At 48.8% G+C, this 7,384-nt stretch overlaps 1 long non-coding RNA gene across 2 annotated transcripts; it reads left to right on the plus strand.

The window, feature by feature from the left end:
• The first annotated feature begins 331 nt into the window (after positions 1–331).
• LOC113613421 (uncharacterized) lies at positions 332–6,420 on the plus strand. Of its 2 annotated transcripts, none has more exons than XR_003430254.1 (3): positions 332–497; positions 3,796–3,963; positions 5,279–6,420. It is a non-coding gene; the product is annotated as an uncharacterized LOC113613421 (long non-coding RNA). The 2 variants fall into 2 exon arrangements; XR_003430255.1 differs by lacking the exon at positions 5,279–6,420 and adding an exon at positions 4,345–4,500.
• The last annotated feature ends 964 nt before the right edge of the window (positions 6,421–7,384 follow it).

The following is a 7,384-nucleotide window of genomic DNA, read 5'->3' on the forward strand; positions in this document are numbered from 1 at the left end:
CCAAGGAGCGGTGAGTCAGTGATGTGCTCTTGAGGCCGGAGAAGGTTTGTTCTCTTGCCAGGGGCTCTGCATTCTTTGGTGCTGGCTCAAGCCACGGCCCCTGGGACGCCAACCCTCCTGTCCAAACAGGATGGGGTAAAGTCACTCTTGGATGCCCACGACCTCACTGATTAGTCAATCCAAAACACACATAAGATGAAATGTACAGCCTTCTCAAGTGGATGAATCTATTTATGCATTTAGCGAGGGATTTTCCACTGCTTTCTACATGAGCGAAAGGTACAGGCTGGCTTTGGATGGTATCTGATTAATGAGAGGCAGATTTGGATAAAAGCACTGTAAGGTCTAGAATGTCTTAGACGGTACTCACGGTGGAGTCACTGGAAGTTTATAATTAAAAGGAAAACAAACCCGATCTTTCTGTTCCTAATGCTTTCTGGTGGACGTTAACAGTCGGCCTGCAGATTCAGCAGATGCTGGAGTTTCCCGAGGCTGTGGTGAGTGGTTCTGAGGACCGGAAGGCTGGCTGAAGCGCATGGCGTCCTTTGTTTACCAGGGCCTGTCCTTGTCCTTCTTCGAGGTGTGGCAGGGCCTCTGGTCATCCCCCCATCTGTGTCCTGTAGCAGGAAATAAGGACGCAGGGGCAGGGCAGCCGGGAAAGGGCTGAGGGGACCTAACCTCTCCCTTTTAGGTTCAGGGGCCTCCCTCAAAGCAGCCTGTGTGAGAAATGGACCTGTTTCTCAGTACCGCAAACGGGGACACCCAGCACAGTTCCCTCATCCCAGCCAGCATTCCTCCATCAGTGGCTCTATGTCCATCAGGGTCTATGTACGAGACACTGGTGGGTGGATGTTGCAGGTGGTCTCAGGGCCTGTGAACCACAGCTTGGGGCTGTTTTTAAGTTGAATTAGGGAAGTAAGACACGTGCACAGAAGTTCCAGAAACATCGGAGTGTGGCCCTCGCTGAGTATGGTGGTGGGCAGGCTTCAAGAGCAGCTGGGGTGGGAGCTGGTACTTGCAGGAGAAACAGGATTAAATTAGAACACCGGAAGATGGGAGGGTGCTTTGGGCATGGCCAGAAAAGGAGGGACGCTTGGGGGCGGGGTGTTCTCAGCACAGCGGCCCTGGGGCTGGGCGGGGGGCAAGGGGAGATAACGCGGCCAAGGCACGTTCCAACCAGCCTTTGGGTGTCCTGGAGAGTCAGGCTAGGGGGCTGGACTAGATTCAGAGGGGAACCACGAGAAGGTTTCGTAAGGAGGGTCAGCTTCAAAGAGGCAGTATTGATGGACAACTTACCCTGTTCCAGGGACTATGTTAGGTCCTGGGGGTTCAACCATGAATAAGACATGGTGTTTGCTCTTAGAGACTTTCTAGTTTGGGGGACGTGAGAGATAAGAAACATACTTTCGGTAAGTGATCAGTGCAGTGGTAGAAATATAACCAGGTGGAAGGCAATCAATACAGCCAGTTTATCTCTTTGAAATTTATCTAGTCATTCTTTGTGTTATATAAAAAGAAGAATGAAATTCCCCCCAACCTCCCAAAGACCACCGCTGCTGACACTTTGGAAATATTTCTGTCAAGTCATTTTTTTCCTGCCTCGGTTTTTATTTGGTTTTAACATTGTGGTAATCATACCAGGTTTACAATGTGCTGTCCTGCTGCAGGGAGCATTCTAGTTGTCTCTTTTTCTGCATATTCAATTTATCCTGGTTCTTGTGAATGTTCGTATTTTTTTTTAATACAGCAGGTTCTTATTAGTCATCAATTTTATACACGTCAGTGTATACACGTCAATCCCAATGGCCCAATTCAGCGCACCACCACGTATTTTTACATCTATTTCATGAAAAGGCTCACTTCCCTGCTTTTTTTTTTTCTTCTTCCTTAGCAGCAAACTTTGAAAATGTAGCTTCTCTTCTTTTCTTCCTCTCTCTGTTTTTCCCTCCCGTCCTCCTTTCCTTCCTTCTTTTCTCTTCCTTATACTTTCTAGCTCCCTCCTTCCTGCCTACCTCCATTTCAAGCCTCCCTTTCCCGAGTCAGGAAGGGACATCTCTTTCAGATCTGCAAGTATCTTTGTAAGACACACACCAGAGGACTTCTCAAAGGCCCAAACTCCAAGGAGTTTTGAGGCCCCTGCTGGGCAGAGGAAAGATTTCTGCTGATGGCAGCACTGACTCAGAAGAGCTGGGGCTGGTGGCTGATTACTCAAAGCCAGGGACAGTTGTCAGGATGGAGAAAAGAGGAAGGTGAGACCAGGCAGGGCCTGAAAAGGTGTTTCCTGGATTTTTCAAGACCGTAGAGTCTCAGAGAGAGGGAAGTAGAACATATTCTATTTAGAGAGGAAAACAACGTGTTGTCTGTCAACTATGCCATGGGCCCACGCTTGGAAAGAGATGTTTAATATCACATAGTGTTTACAGCAATGTTTCTTTTTTGTTGTTGTTGGGGGTAGGAGTTTATTTATTTATTTTTGCTGTGTTGGGTCTTGGTTTCTGTGCGAGGGCTTTCTCTAGTGGTGGCAAGCGGGGGCCACTCTTCATCGCGGTGCGTGGGCCTCTCACTATCGCGGCCTCTCTTGCTGCGGAGCACAGGCTCCAGACGCGCAGGCTCAGTAGTTGTGGCTCACGGGCTCTAGAGCACAGGCTCAGTAGTTGTGGCACATGGGCCCAGTTGCTCCGCGGCATGTGGGATCTTCCCAGACCAGGGCTGGAACCCGTGTCCCCTGCGTCGGCAGGCGGACTCTCAACCACTGCGCCACCAGGGAAGCCCTACAGCAATGTTTGCCTGTCCCTTGCTTGGTACCATTCCTACGTAGGTGTACACAGCCTCTCTCTCTCTCCTTCTCTCCTCCCACGCCCTCTCCCCTAACCCAGTGAGATTTCCAAAAGAACCTTTGTTCAGTCATTGCAATCACAAGCTCTCTTTGTCCCACGTGCCTGTCACCGTTCCAGGACCTTGTGTGTGTTTCTCACGACATCACCAGGAGGTAGCTGCTTTCATCACTCACAGACAGGTTCCTTCACTCGTCCAAGGTCACAGGTGTGTGTCAGAGCCTGGATTTACACCCAGGTCGGGTGACGCAAACCCATCCTCTCGGGCACGGCACGATTCTACGCTTTCTCTGTTACGCATTTTTCACGTCACTGTCTTTCAAATAGAGGATAGGATTCCAGTGGGATACACGTGATGCTCAGAGCTCTTTCAACTGGAACGTAGATTAGAGACCAAGACTCTAAAGTCTTTGTGGTTCAGGCTGTGGAGGACTCTGCTTTTTCAGGCCAGGTATGGAGCAACTCGGGAAAGCTCCTTGCCTTTTCCAGAACCATCGGGAGAACCGCTTGGAGCTTTGCCTGAGCAGGACAGCCTGTCCTCAGAGACGTCAAGGCCTTGGGTCCCTCTGACATCACGACCCAGGGCCCCAGAGCAAGGACAGTGCGCTTTGCTCCACCCAGAAGGCTGCCGCAGCCACTGGTGTCTGTCCCCATGGAGTCCACTCCCCACGCCCCGAGCCTCTGTTCCTGCCCCTTTATCAACTAGCAGAGGAGGGTGTTTATGGAGGAGAGAACTGTGTCGGGAAGAGGAAGTCACCACAGTCGGTTTCTGAAGATCCCTCCCGTGTGCCTCCCTCCTGGGCCACCCTGAGGGACTTTCGCTCGGTGTTGCAGCCCCGCCTGGAGTGTACCCACTCCCACCTGCCACGTGCTTCCTGCCCCAAATGTCAAGGTTTTCATTTGACCAGGATGTCATGAGCTGAATAAAATTAAAAACAGCCAAATACCATCTTGTTTACAGTCATTTGCTATTTTCTGAAGTCATCACGAAAACCTCTCCCTCACGACGCCAACCTCCAGATCATACCAATCGCCGAGGAGAAGCTCCATCACTGCAGGAACCAACCACAATGTAAATCAGCTCGCAGGCCGAGAGAGCTCGCTCACCCTCATGCTGTCCGCAGCCCAGGTGGGTTTTTCCATCACACGCTTTTTTGGCAACAGGGAGCTGGGGCAGAGGGAATACTCAATTCCCTTTCCCAAAATACATCCAAGGAAGCCACCAGGGTTCAGAGGAAGGCTTATTTACACTTGCAGGAGCCGGGCGCTGGGCTTCTGGCTCCTGAGTGCCCTTGACCCTGACCTTGGGCTGTGGGCAAGGCTCAGCGTGTACATATCATTAACAGATCCTTCCTGCTCCCTTGCTGTATGTCCAGCTGGGTGGACAACCGTGCTGCAGCCGTTGTCCTAACCCCCAGAACCTCAGAATGTGACTGTGTGTGGAGATGGGGCCTTTCAGGAGATGATTCACGTTAAATAACATCATATGGGTGGGGCCCTAATCCGATAGGCTTGTCCTTAAAAGAAGAGGGACAGAGAGAGACCAGAGATGCCCATGCACTGGAAGATAGGCCACGTGAGGATACAGTGAGAAGGCGGCCATCTGCAAGCCAAGGGGAGAGGCCCTCGGAGAAATCGAACCTGCTGACACCTTGATCTTGGACTTCCAGGCTGTATTTTGAAAATACAATTCATTTCATAATTTGGGTATTTACTGGATTTTGTTTTTTCTCAAATCATATAATCCCATACCTCAATAGATCATGGGTATCAAACTTCAGTATGATTTCTTGACATGTTTAAGTCTGTTATTTTTTTCCTTCTAAATTACCTATCCCTACGGTTATTCTTTTATACTTGTTGAGTATAGAGTTAATTATCGTCATATGCAGCGAGTCTCTGCTTTTTATCAAGTTTTATTCCTGGAAAGTTTATGACAAAGTGAATTGCCTTAAAGTAGATTCTATTCTACCATAGGAGCAACGATATAATTGAAAGTTTTATTCTTGGTTTGACATCAGATGACTTTTAGATACGACCATAATATGTCACAAAAGCAAAAACACGCTGTTTGAAACCTCTGTCATCGATTGCAAGAAGCAAATGAATGTGCAAGCCATTCAGAAGGGGATTAAGTAGATTATATATATTTTGTAATAAAAAGGGTTGTGTGTGTACATAAAATAGGAAAATTCCTTGTTTTTGTTTCTTTTTTGTGGTACGCAGGCCTCTCACTGCCGTGGCCTCTCCCGTTGCGGAGCACAGGCTCCGGACGCGCAGGCTCAGCGGCCATGGCTCACGGGCCCAGCCGCTCCGCGGCATGTGGGATCTTCCCGGACCAGGGCACGAACCCGTGTCCCCTGCATCGGCAGGTGGACTCTCAACCACTGCGCCACCAGGGAAGCCCTAAAAATTACTTGTTTTTCTCACCTTTTCCCTGACAGTCCATTCTACACACTGGCACCGGATTAATTGTTATAGATGACTCCAAGTTGACAGACTTACCAGTTCCCCTTCTCTTGTTGGACTGAGTTGAAATCCTCGAGCGTGGAAGATGCCCACACGGGAGCCTCCGCCACCCCTCCTCCCCAGCCTTAGCTCACCGTTCAGCCAGCTGGTTAGCAGCTCCGTGTCCTTCACACACATCCGCCGTCTTCCTGCCTCGGTGTTTTTGTTCTCTGCCTGCTCAACCCTCGCCCATCTCTCCACCCACACAAATCCCTTTCCTCCTTGGAGACTCTGCTGCAGTCCCTGTACCTCCCAGACCTACACAGCTCCCCACCCCCCAAGCCTGGGGACTCATGCCGCACCCTGGTCCCTGGTCGGTGGGCCATCTTGCATCTCCCTGGGGCATCGCTCTGTGCTGTTTCTGCTGTGTTGCACCATCCAGGCTGGACATCCAGCTCCATCCACCAGTGTGTGCATCAGTAAAGGGAAGGGAGAGACACCAACCTTTGCTGAGCACCTACTGTGTGCCAGGCACCATGTCTGGCATTTCTATACATGCTCTCTCATTGAATCCTGCAACCATCTTAGGCGGTCGGGATTAGTATTTCCAGTCACAGCTGACGATACCGAGGCTAAATAACTTCTTCAACTAACTCGGCTAAGAAGTGATGCAGCCATAATTTAAACCCAGGAAGTACACAGGAAGGACCTAAAGCTAGAAATCCGGAGCTCTCCAGTTCAATTAACCTCTCGGAATCTCATTTTTGCCCATGAATGAAAACGGCTAACAACACCCACCTCTTGGAAATGTGTGAATTAACGGAAGACATACTTCTGAAGGGCTTTATCAGCTGTCGTGATACCATTGCTCCCGACGCCTGGCACTCCGGTGCTCAGTACATGTGTGTTGCTACGTGGTTTCTATTTCTTCCCGTAAGAGTTGCCGTACCTGTCTCGCCTGCGGTGCCCGCTGTCTCCCTGCTCTGAGCTGGTAACAGTAATATTCGTGTTTTCAACTTTGAAAAAGAATTCATGCCACGCTCTGCTAAGGAGCATTTCCCGGTCCAGCGTGATCAGATAGGCAACACTTAGCTGCACACATCTGCAAGCATTAATCAATGTCCTCGAGAGAATTCCTCCCAGCATTTTGTCATCTGTATTGGAGAGTGCTAGCGAACGCTAATGCTTAACGTCAGTTTGCTTCTCCTTGAAAGATAACAATGGTCAATAATCATGGCTGTGTCTCCTGCTTGGAGGGCTCACTTAGATGGGCTGAAAACCCTTGAGATGGGGGTGATTACCAGCCTTTGCTCTGCAGAACAAGCTACCTGAGAAAACGAGTATTAGTCACATGCGAAGTCATTTATTTATTTAATTCATTTTATTGAAGTATAGTTGATTGACAATGTTGTGTTAATTCCTGCCGTACAGCAAAGGGATTCAGAGACAGATATATCTATATATCTATATATAGATATATATACTTTCTTTTTATATATTCATTTCCATTATGGTTTATCACAGGATATTGAATATAGTTCCCTGTGCTCTACAGTAGGACCTTGTTGTTTATCCATCCTATAGATAATCATTTGCATCTGCTAGTCCCAAACTCCCAATCCATCCCTCCCCCCCCCCCCCCCCCCCCCCCCCCCAACCCCAGGTCTGTTCTCTATGTCTGTGAGTCTGTTTCTTCAAAGTCGTTTATTTTTGCTAAGCATTCTCTTGTTCCTTTGCACGATAATGGTAATTGAGTTTTGGCTTCTGACTTATCATTCCACGCCTTCTGAGTGCCTTGGGTACTACGTTCAGCATCTCTTAAGGGCTGAGTTTCTGTTGTTTACTTGGGTCTTCAGGTTTTCTTCTTTGTCCTTGTCTTTTCTTTCATGATTCCCCAGCTTAGTTTTTTGCAAACCCATTTTCTCTATTTATTCTCCTCACAGTATGATTTTGGCCCTCAGCTTTCCTACTTAACCTTCCAGAAATTTCCCGAAGCAGACACTTCTTGCCCTGCTGTCATTAGAGTTCCTGTCTCAGAACTTGCCCCATCTGTAATTCCTCTCCTGCTTGCAAATTTCCTTTCATTGAAAGGAATAAAATCA

The sequence above is a fragment of the Aethalodelphis obliquidens genome, unplaced genomic scaffold, assembly GCF_003676395.1.
Source record: "Aethalodelphis obliquidens isolate GAN/ISIS:26980383/991018 unplaced genomic scaffold, ASM367639v1 scaffold87, whole genome shotgun sequence".
In the NCBI taxonomy this organism is placed as follows: Eukaryota; Metazoa; Chordata; class Mammalia; order Artiodactyla; family Delphinidae; genus Aethalodelphis; species Aethalodelphis obliquidens.